Source organism: Myodes glareolus, chromosome 9 (genome assembly GCF_982192425.1).
Source record: "Myodes glareolus chromosome 9, mMyoGla1.1, whole genome shotgun sequence".
In the NCBI taxonomy this organism is placed as follows: Eukaryota; Metazoa; Chordata; class Mammalia; order Rodentia; family Cricetidae; genus Myodes; species Myodes glareolus.
The window spans coordinates 18,108,108-18,133,972 of NC_142034.1; the positions used below are offsets into that span (position 1 = coordinate 18,108,108).

General features: G+C 39.9%; 1 protein-coding gene across 4 annotated transcripts in view; it reads left to right on the forward strand.

Moving 5' to 3' along the window:
* Positions 1–60: 60 nt before the first annotated feature.
* Positions 61–25,865, forward strand: part of Kansl1 (KAT8 regulatory NSL complex subunit 1) — a 131,087-nt gene continuing 105,282 nt past the window's right edge. For all 4 annotated transcript variants that reach the window (XM_087909884.1, XM_048445916.3, XM_085695894.2 and 1 more), the window contains exons 1-2: positions 61–121; positions 1,815–1,932. The gene's annotated coding sequence lies outside the window, so the exon portion shown is untranslated. The remainder of the gene's footprint in view (positions 122–1,814; positions 1,933–25,865) is intronic.

Consider the following 25,865-nt stretch of genomic DNA (forward strand, 5'->3'; position numbering starts at 1 on the left):
TCTGACGGACGTCCACTTTTAGCCAATGGCGCACGCGAATTGCCCTAGACGGGCCAATGAGAGACAGAGGAGGGCGGAAGCTTGCCCCCCCCCCCACTCGAGGCTTGGTTGAGCCGTGCAGGTAGGTCCGGGGCCGGGGGAGCTGCCGTTGGCACTACTGCCCCGGGGGGTGGGAGCTCGGCGGGTCGGGGTGATGGTGGCGCAGAGTGGGGTGTCCCGTCCCGGGGACGCCGCGGGGGACGCCGCCGCGGGGCGGAGGGAGGCTGAGGGGTCGCGGGAGCGGGCGCCGCCGAGGGCCCTGAAGGCGGCCGGGCTGAGGACGCGGGGACGCATGTGTGGGGCGCGGAGACCCCCGGCCGGCGCCCACCCGCAAAGCCTGGGCCTCGGGCTGTGGGCCGCGGCGGACCAGGAGGCTGGCGGTCAGCGGGCCTGTGGGGGGGGTCGCCGAGCGGAGCCCCAGGGGCGCCAGGCCGAGCGAGGTGGGACGGACCGCGGCGGGCAGGACGGGAAGCGGCATCCCTTGGGCCGCCCCCTCCTGAGGCAAGTCGGGCAACGGCCACGGGCTCCGAGCCGCGAGCCCCGGCCACGGCCGCCCCCTCCTAACAATGGGGACCGGGCCGGAGGAGTCGCGGGCCGCGGGGGGTGGGGGAAGCTCCGGGACAAGGGTCCGAGGCGGGGGAGGGGCGCGGACTCGCCGCCCGGGGGTCGCGTCGCGTCGCGTCACGGGGTGGGGGCGGGGGGCGCTCAGGCTTGCCTGAGAGTCGGGTCAAGAGTCAAACTCCTCTGGTCCCCACCCCCCAAATCCGATGAGCGGTTAGCAAAGTGATGCCAAGTCTCCCTAACCGAAGTGACAAAACGCGGAGAGGCAGCAAACCCACTCCAGAGCTTTATTTATTTATTTAAAAAACGGGGGACTTTGACTCTGATTTTAAAAAATTATTTTTAAAGAGGTGAATGTGTTATTTTGTGTTCCTACTCGGGCAAGCCTCCATTTTAAGTGAAGCAGTAACTGGTTAAGCTGGAATTTTCATTCAGGCTTAGGACTTAAGGCTCCTACAAGGGTCATTTAGTCCATCCTTCTGAGTCCCTGCAAACCTAACACCCTCCATCTTCAAAATCAGTTCCTCTGGTCTGCTTTTAAAGATCTCCGGGCAAGAAGGGGTCTTTCCTTCCCCTCCCCCCACTTTTTTTTGCTTATAGTACTTCAGTGAATAATAATAATAATTATTATTACTATTATTATTTAGAATCTGAAACAATTTTAAGAAAAGTTAGGACATAGGAATTGTCAGAAAGGTTTTAGGTTTATTAAATGAAAGTAACTGTAGGCTTTTTCAGGTGGTTAGTTAATAAATCATTTTCAGAAGTGCTTGTTAAATTCTCTGGGAGAATAACTTTTCTGCTGGGATTTTGGTTTTTTGAATCTTTGATAAGTAGTTTCTGATTATTTAAAATTTATGTCCTTTGATGTAAAATATTTCTACACACAACTAGAGATACACATATGCACTTCCTAAAGTGAATTGTATATCTTACCTTTTTGTTTGTTTGATACCATCTCAGTAAGTAACCTTACCTGACAGCTCTCCCCCACCCCCCCAACTCGCTGTGTCTCCTACCAGGCCGTTGTTGAACTCCTAGACAACAGCCTGCCTCAGCCTCCTCTGTGTTGGAATTAAAGGTGTGCACCACACCTAGCACTTGTACACTTTTTAGGATGGGAAGGCTGTTGGCACTTAATATCCTTCCCAGATAGAATAAGCTATTTACATATTCTAGATTCTTCCATTTAAATGAAAATTCCTCCTTTTCAGATCTTCCCACTTCCTTATCCGTGGTAACTGAGGGAATTCCTTAGTCTCTTCCTGCTTCTTTCTGAGTCTCGTCTAAACTATTCCTGACACTATGAATGCTATCTGGATGCCTCTTAAGGTAAGATGGATTGGCTTTTCCTAATTACTTCATATGTGTATTTTCGAAGCAAGAATATGTGTTCATTTATTTGTGTTTTGAGACAGGGTCACAATGTAACCTGGGCTGGTCTGGAACTTTTTAGGTTGCTGAACTTGGCCTTAACTTCATGAACATCCTACCTCAACATTCCAAAAGATAGGATTATAGGTGTCTATCTGCCTCTGCCCAGATCTATCTAGAGTGTTCTTGAATTTGCTATTGTTCAATTACCTTGCAGTATACTCATCCTCAGAACAATTAGCATCTTAGAATTTGTATTATTGCTGTTCTTGGTTATTGATGTTAAAATTTTAATGAAGTTCTCAAATTAACTTTTATTGTAATGATGAGTCCATTTTTTAAACTTTAAATTATTACAGCTTACATATTTGTAAAATTCTGTTCTAAACCTGGTAGATGGGTTGGCAATTCAGACTTCGAGGTCCATTTTCAAATAGGTACTTTGGAGTCATATGAACTTGGGTGTGTCCTACTTTTGCAAATCAGTAGCTGATTCATGTGTTACAAAAGATGTGTCATTAACCATTTGTTTACTCTGAAGTTTCATATAGTATATTAAGGTTTATGTGTACAACTCTTTGAATGCCGTGCTGCTCCTTAGGCCAGTGCGTGAACCCTTACACTAATGTTTTTCAACAGGTAGCCATTGTGTCCTTTCTTTCACAGGGCAGACCTTTCTTATTTGGGCAATATGGACGGTGATCATTTGATAAGAAAAGCTTTCCATGATTGTTCTTTGTCTCTTATGGCTCTTTCTGATTAGAGATGGCATCATCTGTTTAGAGATGGCAAAAGAACTCTTGGTTTGGACTAAACAGAGGGCAAAGCTTAAGGCAGGAGAGTGAGGAAGTGAGAGGAAGGACCAAGAATTGATAATTAGTGTTAGAAGTCCTCTGTCAGCCTGGCCTTCCTTGAGAGTAAGATAACGATATAGTTAAGATTGTTTTGTGGTGATCTGCTCAGTGTAATGCCAGAATAGTGAACTGGGGGAAATCAGAATAATGCAGTCTGTGCAACCTAAATATTTGGACTTTGGGGAAATCTTTAGGTAATGTAAACTAATCTTATCCTCATGTATGTTCTGGCTGCTATCGTTGGATAATGAGTTGAATATTGTTGGAGAATGTATAAGGGTCCAAGGCGACACATTCTTTCCAGCCTTTTCCTCATGGTACAGTTCGAGGGGTTGAATGGGGAAGCAGTCTATAATTCGAGTGCCTAGGAACTGGAAGACCTTGTATAATTGTGTTTCCACTTTTTTTTTTAAAAAATATATTTATTTTTATTTATGTGCATTGTTATTTTGCTTGCATGTATATCTGTGTGAAGTCTCAGAACTCCTGGGGCCGGAGTTATAGACAGTGGTGAACTGCCATGTGGGCACTGGGAATTGAACCCAGGTCCTTTGGAAGTGCTCTTAACTGCTGAGCCATCTCTCCAGCCCCCGTGTTTAGGCTTCTTAACAGTTGTTTTGTGCTAGGACTTGCTGACCTCTATGATTAGTATATTAGATTTCATGTTGCCGTTTTTTTGGCATTAAGGTAAATATACTGAGGCCTACTTTTTAAAGATGTGTGTAGTGTTTAATGTTTTACCTCTAATTTATTGGTAAATCTGGGGTATACTATAACCTCTACTGTTAGATCAGAGTCCTTTGGCCTGACAAAAATACAGACCAAAAGTCAGTGTCCTATAGTGTGTATGAATTATTATTTATTAATTACTTGGAAAAATGTAGTTACATAGCAGTCTTGGTTTTTTTATGTTCCCTACCAATTGTTTGATCAGCGTAAAATGTGCTAAGTCTAAACTTTGTTGTTTTGAGATAGAACCTTGCTATATGTCCAGGCGGTGGTGGCGCATGCCTTTAATCTCAACACTCTCGGGAGGCAGAGGCAGGCGAAACACAAAAGAAGCTAGGTGGTGATACACACCTTTAATCCAAGCACTTGGGAAGCAGAGACAGGTGAAGCAGGAAGCAGGCGAATCTCTGAGTTCAAGGCCAGCCTGGTCTACAAGAGCTAGTTCCAGGACAGGCACCAAAGCTACAGAGAAACCTTGTCTCGAAAAAACCAAAAAAAAAAAAAAAAAGAACTTTGCTATATAGTTATAGCCTAGATTGACCTAGAACTCAAATGACTCAGCCTCTCCAGTGCTGAGATTACAGGCATACGCCATAAAGATTTTTTTCCTTCCAATTTTTATACTTAAGAACATTTCAAAATATATTTAATTTGACAGAAATTGTGCTTTTTTCCTGTATTTTCAGATAGGAGTTACATTTTTATTTATTTATTAGTATTTTATGTATATTGGTATTTTGCCTGCAAGTATGTCTGTGTGAGGGTGTCAGATCTACTGGAACTGGAGTTACAGTCATGTGGGTCCTTTGGAAGAGCAGCCAGTGTTCTTAACCACTGAACCATCTCTTCAGCTCTTTGTTTTTTGAAGCAGGGTTTCTCTGTGTATCTCTGGCCATCCTGGAACTCACACTGTAGACCAGGCTGTCCTGTAACTCACAGAGATCCATCTGCCTCTGCCTCCCAAGTGCTGGGATTAAAGGTGTGTATCACCACCTAGCTTCTTTTGTGTGTGTGTGTGTGTGTGTGTGTGTGTGTGTGTGTGTGTGTATGTATGTGGTGCATGTTTATATATAGGTAGGTATACATATATATACATATGGAGGCCAGAGGTCAATGTTGAGTGTCATCCTCGATCACTGTCCACCATATTTTTTTAAGACAGGGTCTCACTGAACCTGGAGCTTACCACATAGGTTTGGTTATCTTCTCATCTCCACCTCCTAATGCTTGCGCTGTAGATACTTACTGCTGTTTCTGACCTTTTTGGAAATGGGGGAACATAGAGGGGGTTCAAAATAAGGTTAAAATATTATTTCTTTTCACACATAAAGAATTTTGTTATATGTCTGTTATGCTGCTACAGGGTGTATGCGGAGGTCAGAGAACAACTTTATTGAGTTTGCTCTGTCCTTGTACCTTTATATGTTTTCTGTGAATTGAATGACTGGCCTTGACTGACAGAGATATACTTGCCTCTGCCGCCTGAGTGCTGGGATTAAAGGCATGATCCACTATATTTGGCTTTTTATGCCTTTGTTGTTTGAGTCAAAGTGAAATATTCAAAAACAACATTTAAAAATAAGTAAAACACATGGTTCCTTCTGTCCCCCCTTGTGTCTGGATGCGAGGAAGGCTGGGTTTTGAACAGTGGCTGAAGTGATAACCTGAAAATGGTCCAGTAATTTAGTATATATTGTTTGGGATGTTAATTATTTTATTTTTAGTTGGTTTTCTTTTTCCTTTTTTTTTCTTTCTTTTTTGAGCCAGGTTCTTACTGTATAACTCTGGCTGCCCTGGGACTCATAGAGATCCACCTGCCATAGCCTTCCAAGTGCTAGGATTAAAGAATTGTACTATCATGCCTGTCCTGTCAGGATCTTTTTTTTTTTTTTTTTTTTTTTCGGAGACAGGATTTCTCTGTAGCTTTGGAGCCTTGAATTCACAGAGATCTGCCTGGTTCTGCCTCCCAAGTGCTGGGATTAAAGGTGTGTGCCACCACCGCCCGGCATGCCTGTCAGGATCTTAGTTAAAAAAAAAAATTTATATTTTAATTATGTATGTGTCTGTGTGTGCTACTTGGTGTGGGTTCCCAGGAAGGCCAGAAGGGAATGTTAGATCTCCTAGAGCTGGAGTTTGTAGGTGATGGGTGTGCATCATTCAACCTGGATGGGTGTTGGGTATCTTATGTGGGTCCTCGATCTTAACTGCTGCTCTATTTCTCCAGTCCCCAAGAATTACCCCCCCCCCCAAACAGGATAGCATGTAGGTCAAACTGGCCTTGAACTCATAATGGAGCTGAGTATGACTTGAACTTCACCTCCTAAATGCTGGGATTATAGGCATAAACAGCCATACCATGCCTGGTGTTTTTGTTTGTTTTTAATTTTATGTATATGATTGTTTTGCCTGCATCTATATATGTGTACCACATATTTGCCTGGTGTCTAAGGCATTCTGAAGAAGGGATCAAATCCTACAGATGGTTAATTGCCTTATGGGTGCTGCAAATAGAACTCAGGTCCTCTGTAAGAATAGCAGGGGGTGCTCTTAACCACTGAGCCATCTCTCTAGGTTGCCCCCCCTTTCTTTTTTAAATGTAACATTAGTGATCCCAAATGCAGGGCTTCCTACATGCTAGGCAGCATTTTTCCAGCTGAGCTGCATGTTAGTCTAGAGGTTCTCTCCTTCCCCCAAGACAGATTCTTGGTACATAATCTTGGCTGCTTGGCACTCATTAGGAAAATCAGGCAGGCCTTGAACTGGTGATTCTCTTGCCTTAACCCCTTTGGGATTACTAGTTTATGCCACCATTCCTGGTCAGTGATTTTGAGTTGATTGATGTCTTTTTAGGAGAGGGCTACAAGGTCAAGCCCTAAAAACCTTTACTCATGCCAGGCGTGGTGGCACACACCTTTAATACCAGTTCGTGGGAGGCAGAGACAGGCAGATCTTTGTGAATTCAAGGCCAGCCTGGTCTGCATAGTGAGTTTCAGGCCATCCAGGGCTACATATTAGACCTTGTCTCAAAAATCAAAAAGCAAACTAACAAAGAATGTCTGTTACACAGGACAATAAATAAAGTGGGTGATGGGTGATCCTGTCATCAGTGCCACTTCTTACGAGTCTTTTGCAGGTTTTTTTTGTAGACTATTTTCACTATTTTGCTCCTAAGAATCATCTGGCTTTCCTTGACCCTGTTTCTTCATCTTGTGTGGCAGTTCTGTGGGAGTCTGTAGTGAACCCTAAATGACTCTGTCTGTATGTTGATGATTTGCAGGTGTGTGTTTTCTGGCTCTGACTAGTCTTCTTATCTCCAATCACAATTACTTCCTTGATATCTTCCTGTAGGTATCTCTTTATATTTTAAGTTTTTAAAATCAGTGTATTAGATATGATTATGATGGAACAAAGTGGACTCTTAAAAGTTCTCATTACTTTTGCAAGTCCAACCTCTTTTTATCTTCGTATCCTGATTATGGATGGTGGGTTTCACTGTCCTCCAGAGTCTTTCTTGTGCCATCTCAATCATCACTTTATTTTTTTACACTCAGGCTTATGTTTGAATTATTCATTTTCAAGTTGTTAGTTACTATTTATTGTGTATGTGTGTATGTGCACACCCGCTACAGTGCACATTGGGAGATCAGAAGACAACTTTCAGGGATCAGATCCACTTTCTACTCCTACTGTGTGGGTCACCATGATTAAACTCAGGCTGTCAAGGTTGGCAGCAGGCCCCTTTACCTGCTGAGCCATCTTTCCGGCCTACCACCTTCTTTATAAATGTTTCCCTGCTCATTTTCACTTCTGCTTTCTGTGTTCAGACTTTTTTTTTTGCCTGCATAACATTTCAGTCACCTCATTTATTCTTTGATTGCCTCCTATCTTCTAAGCTTCTATCAGAAGTGACCTGGTAAATGTAGATCTTATTAAATGATCATATTCTTTTTCTATTTTGGCTCTTTCAGCTTTTGAGGTACAATTCAGTTGCTTTAGCCAAGTACTCTTGATGGCCTGGCTACATCATCTCACACTCAGAGGTATAGATGTGTTGGCAGTTTCTTTTGTGTTTTCTCTTCCTGGTCTCTGGCCTCTTTTGTTTTGTTTTGTTTTGTTTTGTTTTGTTTTGGCTTTTACTACCTTTTGGAGAGTTATTTCTCTTCCGTTTGTTTTTAAATGTTTCTGTGTGTCTGTGTCTGGCTAGAAAAGGGCCTCAAGTCGTTTGGAGAGCTGGAGTGAGCTTTGTGAGCCACCCACAATGGATACTAACTAAATGGATCTTCTGGAAGAACAAGAAGTGCTCTTAATCACTCAGCCATATCTCTAGCTCTCTCTTTCTTCTGCCTCTTTGCTGTTGTTGTTGATTTTTTTTTTTATTTTTTTGAGACAGGGTTTCTCTGTGAAACAGTCCTAACTGTCCTGAAACTCGCTTTGTAGACCAGGCTGGCTTCAAACTCACAGAGATCTGCCTGCCTCTGTCTCCTGAGTGCTGGAATTAAAGGTGTGTGCCACCACCGCCCGGCTCTCCTCCTACTTCTTTAATAACAGTTATCACAGTAGAATTAACAATAGCACAAGATGTCACTGAATGTATCTTGTGAACCCCTGGTCTCTTAGTGTGCAGTGCTTGTATTGCTTGTTTTGGGTCTCGACACCTAGGACATCTAATGCTGAGTGGCCACTAGTTTACTTCTCTTTCACTTTGTGTAGTCCCTAAGTTCTTCTGGAGTGAAGGCTGGCTCTTCTTATTTTCCTTTTTTTTTTTTTTTTTTTCCGAGACAGGGTTTCTCTGTGTTAACAGCCCTGGCTGTCCTGGAACTCACTTTTTAGACCAGGCTGCACCTCAAACTCAAGAGATTCACCTGCCTCTACCTCCTGAGTTTTTTATTTTCTTTGCTTGCACTTAGTAAATATGTTTGGAGTAGATTGTCTAAGGACATTGCCAGACTTGGGACATACCTCTTTATTGTTTTTGAGACAGTTTTACTCTGTAGCCCAGTCTGGCTTGAAATTCTCTATGTAGTTCATACTTATGGTGATCCTTCCATTTGGGGCTTCCAAGAACAGTGAGATATACATCTTTAGGACAATAGAAATGGAAAGGCTGAATCAGTTGTATCTGTTTGCCAGTCTTGGCTTAACTCTTTGCCAGTACAGAGTCCAGGCTGACAAGTGTAAGCAGCTTTGGGATGAGGGCTGGCAGTAGTTACAGTTACATTCTGTGATGCGGAGGACCAAACCTATGACCTAATGCGTATTAGGGAAACACTATACTACCAGACTATACTATCAGCTCCCCTCCACTCTTTTTTTTATTTTTCTTCCCAGTACTGAGTATTCAACCTATGACTTGTGCTGGCATACACTTTATCATTGAGCTGTATTTCAGCCCTTTGCTTCTGTTTGCTTTTGATGACACTCCAGTATCAAAAAAGTAACCAGAATGTTTTCACATAATTGAAGTATAGCAAAATTAAAAATGTACCAGTATATTTGGTAGGGAACTGTTAACAATTGTTCTTACACATTAATGAGTGATTTTTGCCTTCACCTTTTCTAGAACATGTTAAGTATAAGTTTAAGAGACAAAGAACACTGTGTGTATGTGGTGTAACAATAGTTGTATCCAGTTTATCTGCTTCTTTATCATAGTTATATATGACCAGCAGGGGGAGCCAAAGTTAATTTATGTGATTATCTCAACTGATTTTCAAGTTTGTCAAGAGAAAGTAAAAATGATGAAAGTTCATAAAAAGAAATAAATCACCAAGAAGCATATGAAAAACATTTTTATTCTGATAACTAATTAAAGGTATACAAAGTAAATGATTTTCACCTATTAAATTGTCAAATGAAACTGTCAGAGATGCTAAAAATTCTCTAAACACTGCTTGTGGGAATGTGCACTGAACCAAATTTTTCTTCAAGATACTGGGTAGCACATATCAATAAACTTAAAAATGCTCTTCAGTTGGGGTTCCAGCTCTATGAATTTATTCAAAGGGGAAAAGGATATTTATAAAAATTTGTAAATAAAATATTAATTGTAGCATTATTTATACTAAAGAAAATTGAGACTACATCTAATGGAGCAGCACGATTAATGGGAATATAAAGATAAATTATGCTTAAGGCTAAATTTTTTTTCTATTTTTCTTTTCTTTTTTCTTTTTTCTTTCTTTTTTTTTTTTGCTTCTCGAGACAGGGTTTCTCTCTGTAGCCTTGACTGTTCTGGAACTCACTCTGTAGACCATGCTGTCTTTGAACTCATAGAGATTCTCCTGCCTCTGCCTCCCAAGTGTTGGGATTAAAGGGCAAGAGTAAGCATTCAGACTACAGAACCGCTGTACTGTGGTAGACCTTTGGTGCTTGACTTGTAAAGGGATATTTATTTACTTTTTAAAAAATTTACTTTTTATTTTATGTGCATTGGTATTTTTGCCTGTATGTCTGTGGAGGTGTTGGAACCTCTCCTCTGGAGTTGGCAATTACAGACCAGTGGTGAGCTGCCATGTGAGCACTAGGAATTAAACCCAGGTCTTCTGGAAGAGCAACCAATGTTTCCAACCGCTGAACCATTTCTTCAGCCTCTATTTACTTTTAAAGATTTATTGTTATTTATATGTCATGTGTGTGCAGTGCCCAAGGAAGCCAGAATAGGGCATTGGATCCTCTGGAGTTGGCGGTATAGGCGGTTGTGAGCCAATTGAAATGGGTGCTTGGAACTGAACTCAGGTCTTTTTGAAGAGGAGCAAGCACTGTTAACTGATGAGCCATCCCTCCAGCTTCTCTTTGGGACAGGGTCTCACTGTGTGGTGATAGTGAACCTGGGACTCTGTATTGACCATGCTGGCATTGAACTCACAGAGTCTGCTTTTGCATTCCAAGTCCTGAGATTAAAGACTTGCTCCACCATGTGCTGCTGGAACTTAATAATTAATTAACTTGAGACAAGAGTCTCAATGTGTAGTCCTGCCTCTTCTGGAACTCACAGAGATCTGTCTGTCTCTAACCGCCTAAGTACTGAGATTGAAGGCAGGAACCAACGTGCCTGGCTGAAATAAAATTTTTTGAAGATTAAGAAAAAAAGTTTTTAGTTGTGTTTATTTTACTTGAAGAGTATGGATATTTTACCTGCATGTATGTATATGCACCACCATACTGAGTGCTTATTGATCTCAGAGGTCAGCAGAGGGTGTTGGAGCTCCAGAAATTGGAGTTATAGTTGGTTGTGGGCTACCATGTAAGTGCTGGGTCCCCTGCAAGAGAACAAGTGCTCTGAACTGCTGAATCAGCTCTCCAGCTCCCGAAGATTGTTTTGTTTTTGTTTCTTGAAATAGCTTCTCACTCTGCAGGCTGGCCTGTACTGCATACAGCACTGTTTAAACTAGGCAGGGCTTGATGGTTCTGCTTTTGTCCCCCAGACTGCTTGGGATTCTAGGTGTTGACCTCCACGTCTGCCTTTTGGAGGTTTTTTTTTGTTTGTTTGTTTTTGTTTTTTGTTTTTTGTTTTTTTAAATCTTACATATGTCAGGATGCAAGGCTATATAAAAGATTATAAGTACGAAATAGAAGGCTATGTATTTGTTACATGTATAAAAATAAAGAGAATGGAAGGAACTTTGCCAACAACTTGACTTGCTTTTGGAAAAGCAGAACCAATTTGCTGATAACCCTTTGTCATGTAGTAACTAGAAGCTTCATTGAGGTTCTCAACTGTCTCTGACTGGATTGGCACTAAGGAATGTTGGGGTGAGGTTTTGTTACATTGGTCTAAAAAAGAACCTTAGGACTTCTTGAAATTGATTCTATCCTGTAGGATTCTAGGGTGGATTTATCCATATTTGTAAGCAGTTCTTGAAATATGTTTTTAACTTCATATACCTTCTGTTTTGATTTTTTTTTAAGATTTATTTATTTGTTGTGTGGTGTATACAGTATTCTGCCTACATGCATGCCTGCACTCCAGAAGAAGGCACCAGATCTTATTACAGGTGGTTGTAAGCCACCACGTGGTTGCTGGGAATTGAACTCAGGACCTTTAGACAAGGAGACGGTGCTCTTAACCACTGAGCCATCTCCCGTTGTTTTTTGTTTTTTAAGACAGGTTTTCTCAGAGTTTCCTGACTGCTCTGGAACTCAACTCTACAGACCAGACTGGCCTCAAACTCAGAGATCCGCCTGCTTTTATGTCCCAAGTGCTGTGATTAAAGGTGTGAGCCACCACTGCCCTCCTAATTTTAATTTTTTATGTAGAGATGTTTTGCCTGCATGTATGTCTGTGTGCTATGCCTATACAGTACAGAAGAGGGCATTGATCCCCTGGGACTAGAGTTACAGCCAGTAAATGAGATGCCAGTGTAGGTGCTTGTAGAATTGAACCCGTGTCCTCTTAGGAGCAACCAGTCTCTTAACCACTGAGCCATATCTTCAGTGCTGGATTTTTCTGTCTTTTAAAAATAAATCACATTATCCCTTGGCTTTCATATTTTCTCAGTTGAAGATGCATGGTTTTTAAATTTAATATTCAGAAAAACCTCCCTTAGCCTCTTCATTCCTTTAACTTTTTCTGGGTCTTTCACAGTTTGATTTCTTTTCCTGGATTTATAATAATCACCCAGGCCTACGTTTTCATTTCCTTTATCTTATTTTGAGACAGAGTCTTGCTATGTAGACTACAAGGCCCTGCTTTAGTTTTCACATTCTGGGATTACAGGCATATGCTACCACACTTGGTATTTATTTACTTACTTGATTTTTGAGATGGTTCTCGTAGAGCCTAGGCAGGCCATCAACTCACGTGTAATTCTCTTGTTCTCCTTTATGAGTTTTGGAACTATAGGATGGTTTATGTGGTACTGGGGATGGGTTCCAGTGCTTCAAGCGTATCACAAAAGCACTCTGCTAGCTGAACTACACCCTGGTTTTATTTTTCTGTTAAAATTTTTTGTACATTTATTTATTTTGTGCATGTATGAGATCACAGAAGCATACCATGGAAATTGTGTGGAGATCACAGGACAACTTGTATAAGTTAGTTTCTGTTCTTCCACTATGTGGGTTCCCAGGTTGAATTCAGGCCATCATATAAGGCTTGGAAACAGGACTTAACCTCCTAGGCTACTTGCTGGCCTGAGGCTTTTATTTTTTATTTTTATTTTTATTATTATTATTTAGATTTATTTATTACATATACAGTGTTCTGCTTGCATGTATACTTGCAGGCCAGAAGAGGTAACCAGATCTAAATACAGATGGTTGTGAGCCACCATGTGGTTGCTGTGAATTGAACTCAGGACCTCTGGAAGAGCGGTCAGTGCTCCTAACCTCTGAGCCATCTCTCCAGCCCGGCTTTTATTTTTTAATACTTTTTTTTTTTTTTTTTGAGCTCTGTAGGTAGCTCATACTTGTAAATACCAGCACTTGGAAGATTGAGGCAGAAGGATCACCCTGAGTTTGAGGCCAGCTGGGGCTGTATAGTGAATTCAAGTGCAACGTGGACTACAAAACAAGACTCTTGTCTTAAAATACTACCCCCAACCGTCCCCCCCATTAAAACTTGAGGCTGTGTTTTAGATACAGCTAAACTGTGATTTGGTAGACTAGAAAAGTAAGTTTTTCTTTTTGTTTGTGGTCTTTTCTTTGTTGTGAATAGAATTTTTTCTTTTAATTTTAGTTCCCCTTCCTCTTTTTACATATAGCATCTATTATAGAATGTAAAAAATTCTATAATTATTCAAAAATACCTTTTAATCGAGCATGTACCTTTAAATACAGCTTAGATTTTATTCTGTAGGTGCAGTGGCACACTTGGTAGTTTTTGTCTGTAATTGTCTGTCTTTTCTTAGTAAGCTCTTAAAATGAAAGCAGAGTAAATGTTACCTTGCTAGTTAGGTGAAATCATTAGAAAGTTTGGTTTCAAGTGTACCCCTCTGGATTTTGTAATTTTGTCTACACAGGAACTGCTGGAGCAAGAGCAGTTTCCCTTCAGCTGGACACAGCTGCAATATTTAGGCAGCGTTCATGCTTGCTGAAATATTCGGCCAGCTGGTTTTGTAAATACTTCTCATTTGATGTACTTACTTACAAATCCTTTATCTCTTAGATTTTTATTTTTCTAACTTGGTGTGGTTTTATATTTGGAAAGATCATACTTCCATCTGCAACACATGACATTTCTTATATATTTTTCATTTATTTATTAAATGTTGAATATAACTTTTGTAAAACATTGTCCAGGATCAGTCTTCCATTTATTTCTTTTTATTTGGCACATAATTTTTATGTTTAGTCCCACCCTGTTTATAGTAAATGTTCCCCATTCTCTGGTCTCTTATTTTTTTAAAAAAAGACCATTTATGCCAGGCGGTGGTGGCGCGCACGCCTTTAATCCCAGCACTCAGGAGGCAGAGCAGGCGGATCTCTGTGAGTTCGAGGCTAGCCTGGTCTGCAAGAGCTAGTTCCAGGACAGGCTCTAAAGTTACACAGAGAAACCCTGTCTCGAAAAACCAAAAACCAAACCAAACCAAAACAAAACAAAACAAAACAAAAAAACCCCAAAAATCCAGAAAACCATTTATTTGAAGCTTTTTCAATTTTCACATAAAAACACACATAAATATTATTGCCATAATTACTTTTCAGAGAATTTTTGTAGGCTAGAATGTGATTACTCCTTTTTGAGCCAGGGTGTCTTTTCCTTGCTAATATGTCTATGAACCCATCTCATGTAATATTCATGCTAACGTCTCTGATTTGCCATTTCTTTTTTTTTTTTCTTTTTCTTTTTTTTTTTTCGAGACGGTTTCTCTGTGGCTTTGGAGCCTGTCCTGGAACTAGTTTTTGTAGACCAGGCTAGCCTCGAACTCACAGAGATCCGCCAGCCTCTGCCTCCCAAGTGCTGGGATTAAAGGTGTGCGCCACCACCGCCTGACTGATTTGCTATTTCTTGAGTAGATGGAAGTTACGTTGACATTTTTATTCAGCAAGTATTTATTGAGTAGTTCAATATGCAAAGAGTTGGACAGGGGATTGGATAAATGCTGCTAAAGCAAACAGATCCTAGTTCCGTCTGGGACTTAGAGATCATTTCTTCCACATGACTGCTAGCTATTATGTTTTACTGAACAGTATTGTAATTGAAACTTTAAATGTCTGTCTGACATTTGATCCATCAGTTTGGAAGAATCTTACATGTTTGAAGATGAATTTGGTTTACTATCAGTAATTTGTATGCTATAAAGAATGATTTAGAAATTGATTTTCTTCCTTGTATCTTCTCTAGTAAACATTGAATTAAATAAAAGTTGTATGTCAGCTGTTCTGCTTTGATCACTGTTAATAATCTATTTACCAGATGACCCTTCATCTTTTAGTAGCTTTGCATTTCCCTCCCTCTCTTTTTCTTTTCTTTCTCTCTTTCTCTTTTTCTTTTCTTTCTCTCTTTCTGTCTTTCCTCTCTCTCTCTCTCTCTCTCTCTCTCTCTCTCTCTCTCTCTTTTCTTTCTTTCTTTCTTTCTTTCTTTCTTTCTTTCTTTCTTTCTTTCTTTCTTTCTTTCTTTCTTTCTTTCTTTCTTTTTTTTTACACAGGGTCTTGAGTCTATGCTGTCCTGGAACACTCAGTACATATCCCAAACTAACCTTGATCGCTTAGCAATCTTCTGATTGCAGGCCTGAAACACCACTCCTAGCTGTTAGGTTTTGCTAACATAAGTTTCAGTGCTCCCAGACACCTGTAATGGTCTTTATTGCTTTCTCTCATTTGTAGGTTTTTTATCTTCCCTCCCTCCCTCCCTCCCTCCCTCCCTCCCTCCCTCCTTTCCTTTTTTAAGAAAAATAGTTTTTCTCCACTCTCTTACTCTTATCCCTTACTGTGATGCTTAGCAATTTAAGATTTTTGGCTAACCAGGCAGTGGTGGCACACACCTTTAATCCCAGTCTTGGGAGGCAGAACCAGGCGGATCTCTGTGAGTTGGTCTACAAGAGCTAGTTCCAGGACAGACTACAAAGCTACACCGAGAAACCTTGCCCGAAAAACAAAAAACAAACGAACAAAAAAACAAAAAACAAACAGAAAAATATTTTGGCTAAGCACCTAAATTATGAGATCTCTTGCTTTCAGTAAAATATTTTGAAGTCTGTCTCTGCTTTATGGTGCACATCTTTTTGAGTAAAAAAAAAATGATATAATTAAAGTCTAGATTGGGGCTTATATGTTTTCTCAAATTGGGTAGCCATTTTTAGGTATTCCCACATATACTTTGGCGATGATTTTGCTTTTATATTACTAGTGGTCATATATGTCAGTTTCTTTCTGTGTGCGTGCACAGGTGAGTGTATGATTATGTGAATGAGGGTGTGCACATTCCATTATGCATGTGGAGGGCAGAGAACAACTTTAGACATTAGTCTTTGCCTTCTACCTTGTTTGTGACTAGAGTCTCTCTCTCTCTCTCTCTCTCTCTCTCTCTCTGTTGTTGTTCTACATATGCCGGTCTCCTGTCACTGCCTCCCATCTCAAGGTAGGAGCATTGGTGCTATAGATACAGGCTGCTGTACATAACTTACCGTGGGCTCTGGGAATTAGGAGTTAGGTTTCCACACTTGCTTATTGAGTGCTTTAACTACTGAACATATCCCAAAGAAGTTAACTTCGCATTGTAATTCAAAATTTCTATTACATATGTATGTCTTAGGGAGCTCTAATATTTTTGGAGAAAATATTGGTTATTTATTTAAAACTTACATATAGTTTCTCCATAATTTTCTGCTGTTAAATGTGGAATATTGCACCCCACATCATTATGGTTATTATTATTGTGCTTTCCATGTTTTCAAGTCAGTGAACTTTAGTGTTAAAAGAAATCTTGCTTTTGGTGTTTTGTTGCTCTTGCAAAGGGCACAAGTTTGATTCCCAGCAAACATAGAGGCTCATAGTCATCTGTAACTCCATTCCCAGGGGATACAATTCTTCTGACCTCAGTAGGCACCAGGCATACATGTGGTACACATATATCTGTGTGGGCAAAACATTCATGCACATAAAAGAAAGAGGAAAAAAACTTAAAAAAAAGAGAGAGAACCTTGATTCAGACTAATGAAAGTTTTCATATTATACATGAGGACATTTAGAACAATAAAGTCATTTCTCAAAAATCACATGTCTGCTTCAGGTGTGTGTATATATCTATATCTATATCTATATAGTGATACATATAGTGAAATTTAGCCCAACATTGTCTCAGTCCAGTGACTCCAGGACTCCAGTGACTTATTCTAATCATAATTAGATCCGACTGTATGCAGAAAAAGCACTGTTGATTTACAGATGAGAAAGATAAAATGATTAGGATGAGTTGACTGGTGATCATATTCTATGTCTAGCACACCCTCTCCTAGATGCTCATACTTTAGAATGAGAGCACCTTTATGCTCTGGATTGTTTTGGTAACAAGAATGCCCAGTACTTTCTCTTTGAATTACCCTTTTATAAATGCCTTGCCAGCCATCTTTTACAATATTCTTTAGGCAATGTATAATACAGTTGTTTTTGTTTAAGCTTTTAAAATAATAATATATTCTAGTCCTAAGTCCCTGAAGATAACTCTTCCAGTAATGGGATTTTATGTTCCTCAAACTCTTTTAACTCACTGATCTCCTAGCTGCTGTTAGTCTGGTAGACGACTGATTATATCTGTGACATTCTGGGTCTTCTTCATTTTATTCTCTCATGGCGTAATTTAGAGTAACTTCAGTTTGAAGGAAACCTAAGTTTCCCATACATGCATTATTAGCAATGAAGTTGGAAGTCTGACATGAAAGCAGATTAGTGCACTTAGGTAATTTCTTAAGGAGAAATTCAGGGCAGAATTATGTTTTGTCTTCTAATATTTCACAAGTGGTTTACTGTTAGCAAAGTGAAGTTGTTTAGAAATTAAATACTATTTTAACTCAATCTTTTAAAATTTTATTTAGCTATCTATTGATTGATTGATATTTTCAAGACGGGGTTTCTCAGAGTATCCGTGGCTGTCCTGAAACTAGCTCTGAAGACCAGACTGACCTCAAACTCAAGAGATCCACCAGCCTCTGCTAGGATTAAAGGCATGCATCACAAAACCTGGCAGCAAATTTGTTTTAAAAAAGTATTTTACGTATGTGTGTGTGTGTATATATGGTCATGTGTATGCAGTTGCATGTGTGTGTGTGTGTATGTGTGTGTGTGTATGGGCATATGTGTTTTAGGTGCACATGTATGTATGTGTTTATATGAAGGTTGAGGTTTGTGCTGAGAATCATCCTCAGTTGCTATTGCACCTAATTCATTGAGGCATGGTCTAGTAGTGTGACTAGCCAGTTCGCTCCAGGAAATCTACTTCTGAGACAGGTACAGGCAGGCTGCCATGCCCACTCCGTGTTTATGAGGGTTCTGAGGATCTGAACTCTGTACATTCTTGCATAGCAAACACTTTAATCACTGAGCCACCTCCTCAGTAGAAATACAATTACTATATGTACAGTGGTGGTACATGCCTTTAATGTCAGTATTTGGGAGGTAGAGGCAGAGGCAGGCAGATCTCTGTGAATTCGAGGCCAGCCTGGTCTACGAAGCAAGTTCCACAGGACAGTAAGTGTTGTTACCCGGTCGTACTATTTGTATATTGGCATGACATAGCCTTAATGGATTTATTAGTGCCAATAGTTTGTGATTTCCTCCTTGTGTTTTCTGATGTTTCTTTTCTTTAGACAGGGTCTCTCTCATGCATCCCAGATTGGACTCAGATTTGCTATGTAATAGTGTGGTTAGTGTGGTTAGCCTGCTTCCACTTCTAAGTGCTAGGGGATTGCAGGCATGTGCCACACCCAGTTAGTTCTGTATAGGATTTTCTTTCCTTTTTTTAAATACTTAATTAATTTATGTGCATTGGTGTTTTACCTGCATATAAGTCTGTATGAGGGTGTCAGGTCCCCTTGAATTGAAGTTACAGACAGTTGTGAGCTGCCATGTGGGTCTTGGGAATTGAACCTGTGTCCTCGGTAAGAGCAATCAGTGCTATTAACTGTTAAGTCATCTCTATAGCCCTAGGATTTTTTTTTATATACAAGATTATAGTCTCTGCAAATAAAAGTGGTCTTATTTTTTCTTTATCAGATGTTTTTATTTTTTCTTGACTATTTGCATATGCTAGATAACCTTTAGTACAATATTGACTAGAAGTAGTAATAGTGTACATACTTATTTTATTCTTGATCTTAGAGGAAAGCATTTTTCTACCAAGATTTTGAATTTGGTCTTGCTCAGCTTTAATTCCAGTACTTGGGAAGCAGAGGCAGTGGATCTCTGTAAGTTCAAGGCTTGCCTAGTCTAAATATTAAGTTCCAGACAAGCCAGGGCTACACAGTGAGACCCTGTCCTCCCTGCAACCTCCCTCCCCCAAAAGTATGTATGTTATACCCACGTGTATACACACACACACACACACACACACACACACACACTCTATAGGTCTGGTTTTATAGCAGTGTAGATCTATTATATTCCTGGCACTCAAGAGTCTGAAGTGGGAGGTTAGCTACAAATTCAAGCCAGCCTAAGCTACATAGCAAATCTTAGAAAAAACAAAAATCAGCCAGGAAGTGGTGGCGCACATGCCTTTAATCCCAGCACTCAGGAGGCAGAGCAGGCGTATCTCTGTGAGTTCGAGGCCAGCCTGTTCTACAAGAGCTAGTTTCAGGACAGGCTCCAAAGCAACACCGAGAAACCCTGTCTCAAAAAACCAAAAAAAAAAAAAAAAAAAAAAAAAAAGAAAGAAAGAAAAAAATCAGTCTCAACTATGAATTCTTCATAGCTACCATTTAATCAAGTTGAGGAAGTTTCCTTCAATTTCTAGCTTGTTAAATTCTGTTTTTGTTTTGTTCTGTTTTTTGAGACAGAGTTTTTTCCATGTAGCTTCGGATCCTGTCTTGGAACTACCTGTATAGACCAGGCTAGCCTTGAACTCAGAGATCTGCCTGTTTCTGCCTGGGATTAAAATAACTGGGATTAAAGGTGTGCACCACCACTACCTGGTTCTTAAATATCTTTTATTATGCACTACCTGGTTCTTAAATATCTTTTATTATAATTTGCCAAGTGATTTTTTAAAAAATATTTAGATTATCACATGGGTATTGATTTATTTTTTTTTTAAAGATTGATTTTTATTGTGTGGGTGTTTGGCCTGTATGTATGTCATGTGTCTATCTATATGTGCGCAGTGCCTAAGGAAACCAGAAGAGGGTGTTGGGTCACCTAGGACTGGAGTTGTAATCCTCCATGTGCTAGTACTCTTAACTGCTGAGCCATCTTTCCAGCTCTAGTCATGTGGTTTTTGTCCTCTAATAACATTGTGTATTGCAACAGCTGTTAAACTAATCTTGAATTACTGGAAGAAAACCACATTTAGCAAAGGTCATCCTTTTTTTATGTTTCTGAATTCATTTTTATTTTAAAGGATTTTTATAACTATATCATAAAGGACATTGGTTATAATTTTATCATATGGTTTTTGTCTGGTTTTGGTATCAGAGTGATAATGACTTCAATTGAGATGTGTGTAATTTCCTAATAACTCAATGAAGACAAAAGTAGTTAAAGGTATAACTAAAGTTTAAAAGTCTGTTAAAGACTGAAGAAACTTAAGAAATATCTCCTGGGGCAACAGCAAACACTTGAGAATGAAAAAGACAGAATTAAATATGATTTGATTAGGTCACAAAATTTCCCTTTGTAAACCTTTTGCTTATTTTGAGACACTTAGGGTAGAGGTGATAAGTCTAACACTTTAGGTCCCTGTCGCCTACTTGGCTCCCTTAACTTTTCTTTTAATTGGAGTACTTGCATTGCTATCTCATTTTGGTTATGCTTTAAAGTAACACTTCATTTTGGAATGTTGTAATGATTTAGGCAGTCTTCTGAAAAAGGTGCCAGAAGAGAGAATTGGAAGCGACTAACATCTTACTAATTGATCTTTGTCAGTTGATAGCTTTCATTCTTTTTTCGATAGCTTTCATCTTTTTTCTTTAACTGTTTTAAAAATAACATTGAATAGATTTAGTGTTTTTTTTTTCTATAGACCAGGTTGGCCTGCCTCTATCTCCCAAGTGCTAGAACTAAAGGTGTGTACCACCACCGCCCAGCTCAAGGTTTTATTTAAAAAAAAAAAAGTTTTGTTTTTGAAGCAGAGTCTTACATTCTGTGCCCCTGGCATTTCTGCAACTTGCTATGTAGATCAGATGGGCTCTAGAGCTCCTAAATGCTAGTCATGTTCTTATGTTCTCAGTAACATAATATCTCTTTGATAATTTTGTACCCTTGATGATTTGTTGGATGTCTTCAGGTTTCATCATCTGAACATGTGATTTTTTTTTTTTGTGGGGGTTTTGCAGTGTGTGTCTCTCTAGGAATGGTCTGAATTAGTTGTTCTTATACCATCTATCCAAGTGCTCCCAGAATCCTGTTATAAATACCTTCTCTGCCAAGCATGGTAGTACAAGCCTGTGAACCTACCATTTGAGAGTCAGAGGCAGGGGCCATTCATGAGCACAAGGCTAGCCTGACCTACATGGGGAGACCCTGTCTCAAAGAACAAAATCAATTAATAATAACCAACCAATAAATAGAAAACTTACCTGTTTTGGAAAAGATAACAGTTTTTGTGTTTTGTTACATAATTTTGTTTATCTTGGCAGAAGTATTGCTGGTTTTGTTAGAATATTTGTTTAAATTAACACCCAAACAAATTTTCTCCTTTTTTTTTTCCTCTTGAGACAGGGACTCTCTATTGTATAGCTCTGGCTATCCTGGAATTAGCTATGTAGCCCAAACTGGCCTCAAACTCAAAGAGTTTACCTGCCTTTGCCTCTGGAGTACTGGTATTAAAGGGTTTTTTGTTTTGTTTTGTTTTGTTTTTTAAAGCCACACCTAGCTAGTTTTTCTTTTTTTTTTTTAACTTTATTTATTTACTTATTATGTATACAATATTCTGTCTGCAGACCAGAAGAGGGCACCAGACCTCATTACAGGTGGTTGTGAGCCACCATGTGGTTGCCGGGAATTGAACTCAGGACCTTTGGAAGAGCAGGCCATGCTCTTAACCGCTGAGCCATCTCTCCAGCCCTAGTTTTTCTTATTTATTCAGTAGCTTCAGACCTTTCTTTCTTTCTTTTTTTTTTAAATACAGATTTTTTATTTAGTATATGAGTGCTCTATATGCATGTATGCTTGCAAGATAGAAGAGGAAATCAGACAGATGACATCAAATCCCATAATAGGTGGCAGTGAGTCACCATGTTGTTGCTGGGAATTCAACTTAGGACCTCTAGAAGAGCAGCTAGTGCCCTTAGCCACTGAGGCATCTCTCCAGCCCCCTGCTCTAGACATTTCTTATTCTATCAATGTATGTTTTTATGTATATGTAGAACCCCAAATTCAGTGGCTTTAGAAAGAATGGTTAGGCTGGAGAGATAGCTCAGTGAGCACTTATTGTACAAGCACAAATAACCTCAGTTTGAATACCTAGCATCCTCATAAAAGTGATGTACTGTCTGTCTGAGGTCAGAAACAGGTAGATCCAAGAGTTTGTGACTAACTAGCCTAGCCACAATGGGTGAACTTCAGGTTCAAACCCTGTCTCAAAAGATAAGTGTAAAGCAATATAGTACAGCTGAAGTCTTCCTCAGGCCTCCTTATGGTTATGTGCATTCACATAGATAATGTGCTTCCCCAACACAGAAACATACACAGAGACACGGACGTGGGGTTTGGGGATGGAATGACCCTGCTTTAGAATGATGTACATTTCCATTGGAGGGAATGATGTCACCTTTCAAAATCCCTAGGTTTGCCATGCTATCAGAACAGATTTTATGTTTTGTTGTATTTTTAGAATTGGCAACTAACTTATGAAAAATTATTTATTGACTTATTTAGACATGGTTTCATGTATCCCTTGCTGGCCTTGAACTAGTTCTGTTTAGTAGAAGATAATGCCTTCCTCCACCTAAGTATTGGGATTACAGGTTTGGCCATCGTGTCTGGAGTATGCAGTGACGGGTTGGCTGGGATTTTGTGCCTGCTAGGTAAGCTCTCTGCCAATGTGGAGTCACCCTTCCTGGCCCAGGCTGGCATCAAATTCAGGATTTTCCTGCATTAGACTCCTCAATAGCTGAGATTACAATGTGCTATTGTGATGGCTTAAGTTGAATTTTAATGCTATCTTTTGAATTATTCCCAGGTTATTTCTAGATTTAGAAGTGCTTTCACAGTTGGGGTTTTGAATATTACTGTTTTAGTTAACATAGTTAAATCATGAAATTGCTTTAGAAATTTTTTGTTTGTTTGTTTGAGATATGGTTTCTCTGTGTAATGGCCCTGACTGACCTGGAATCTACTTTGTAGATCAGGCTGACCTAGAACTCAGAGATCCACCTACCTTTGCCCTCCTGAGTGCTGGGATTAAATGTGTGTGCCACCATCAAGCTCAGCTTTATTTTTTTTCTTTGTGAATATTAGATTACTTCTATAGTGAGAGAATATATTTATGTAATTCTGGAGCTGTGGTATTAGTATGAATAGGAAAATTGTCTTGATTTTTAGGTGGAATTTATAAAAGGAAAGCTAACCAGGTGGTATAGTGATGTTTTATTTATGTTTTAATAAATAAAGCTTGCCTAAAGATCAGAAAGGCAAAACTAAGCCACTAGAGATCAGGCAGTGATGTGTGTCACCACTTTGGATGTATACCTTGCTCAGCTTAGATATAGTAGGGAGGGCCTTGGACCTTCCACAAAGCAATGTGCCTTACCCTCTCTGAGGATTAGATGGGGGTGGGATGGGAGGGTGTGTGGAAGGAATAGGAGGAGAGGAGGGAGTGGGAACTTGGATTAATAGTTTTTCAAAAATCTAATAATTTTTTTTTAAAAAAAGGAAAAAAAAAAGAGTCCCATGCTCTACCAAACTGAGCTAGGAAGGCGCTCAGAACGCAGAGGCAGATGGGTCTCTGTGAGTTTGAGGCCAGCCTGGTCTACAGAGCAAGTTCCAGGACAGCCAAGACTACACAGAGACACCCTGTTTTGACAAACAAAACAAAACCAAAAAAAAAAAAAAAAAAGGAGGGGGGAGGGAGACTATACCTTTTTTTTTTTAAACAGGTTCTCCTGGAGCGCATACTCTAGAATTTGAGAAATAAATCCTTATGTTACTAACTTAAAGTGTGAGAAACGTAACTCCAGCTGGTTTAAATAGGCAAATATTGTCTTGTTTTTATATAGTTGGAAGTCCAGAAGTCATCAAGATGTCAGAATTAGTTGTTACAATGATGTAACTGTCATCAGGGCCAAAGTCAATGCCAGCTATCCATTCTGCCTATTTTGATGCTGGTAGCATCTTAATGGTGTAAGATAACTTAACAATTTAAAGTGTTAGTATCTGTGTAGGGGTACTAGTTTATTTTAAGATGGATGGCTTCCTCCCAGTTCTTTCAGAGTCTTCCTAGGTGGCTTCCACTCTTACCTCTTGTTCAGTCCTAATTAATCACCAGTAAAATATTTGGCCATTGGACAGTCCAACTATGACTATTCTAAAAGTTAGGTTAAAAATGTCTATTTTTTGTTTGTTTGAAACAAGATCTTACTATGTAGTACTTGCTGGTCTGGAACTCACTATGTAGACCAGGCTAGCTTTGAACTCAGAGATTTGCCTGCTTCTTCTTCCCTAGTACTAAAATTAAAGGACTGGGCCACCATGAACTGGCTAGCTAGATCATCAAGTTTTTAAGAGTTGGGATAGTAGCAAGATCATGTTGTGATGAGTTTCTTTCACTAATATTTAAGTATACATTGCAGAAAGCTTTGCCTTGTTTGATATTGCCATTCTTCTAATTTGAATTTCATAATTTTCAGATTGGGGCTCTCCTTTGCCATCTCTTGGTCCTGGAATTATGTATAAACATCTAAACATTATTACTTATGTGAATATTTGTGTATATCATATATGTATATAGTTAAGTAAATCTTACCTAGAGTTTGAATTAAAAAGCCCAAACTAAAGATCTTTTCTGGATGTGTATGTAAATATGTATACATCTATTATCAGTTTATTCCTGTGTAATTTGACCTTAGGACTCTATTCTGCCCTCCTGCCTTTGATATTTGAGAACCAAGATTATGTTTGAAAGTATAATTTTAAAAAAAGAATACAGGTGGAAACTCAAGAGAAATATAGATGGAGATGTTGGTGACAAACCTCTGTAACTATAGGGAGGGTTTTTTTTTTTTCCTCCCTGAGACGCTTAAGTGACACTAACACCGGAAACTGGTTTTGGTAAACCACACACAAAAAAAGTATTGAGCATTTTGCATCCTCCTTTTTGATAGACTTTATCCTTCTCATCTGCCGAGTTTAGTGATTTAGTTGTTGCAACTAGTTTTATGGTATTTGATTTTTGAGTCCTAGTGATCATTTGGCATCTTTAGCTTTAAAGTGTGGTAGATTTGTACTTTGTGTAATGTGGCACTTTGCATTATACTGAGATTCTTAAATCCAGAAAAACAAATATCTTATGTTAAGACCTTATTTGGGAGGAAAGAATCAATATCGTGCCCACAAACTAGTTGTCATGAGGAATAAGGTGCCACCACTTGTAAGTCAACGCTGATAGGAACATGACAAGTTTGTTTTTGTTGTTCATTGCTGAAGTTTTAGCGGGGCAGTGAACTTTAATTTGGTGGTAGCAGGAAACATAAATATCATTGTGTAATGAATGCCTTTTCCCCTATTTTGGTGGATCTGGCAAACCACGAAACCTAAAACAAGACGCGGGCTTCTTAACGAAAACTACAGTTCCCAGAGGGCCCGGCGCTGGTGGGCCATCACTTCCCCTCTGGTCCCAGCTGCCCCTGCCCGGGCTAGCCCGGAGTCAACCGTAGCTCGCGCCTGCGCAATGGCGTCCGCTTATTTTTTGGTTTGGCGGCTGCGGAGCGTGGAGCTAGGGCTAGCAGCCAGCCGTGTGCTGCAGTGTACAGAGCCGGGTGTAGGACAAAGGGCGGGTGGCAGGGACCGCGTCACTGGTCAGGGAGCTTCCTGCCCGCTCAGAGCACGGTTGGTTGGCTCTGGGGTAGTGTGGCGGCAGTCGCTTCCTTCGTTCACTGTACACACATTTCTTCGCTCACGTCCTCTCGCTCTGCTGCGCCAGTTCGCCCTCCCCTCATACCGGCGCACGGCACCGCCAGCCCCGGTGCTGAGGGAACGTGACGGCGTCAGCGCCTCAGG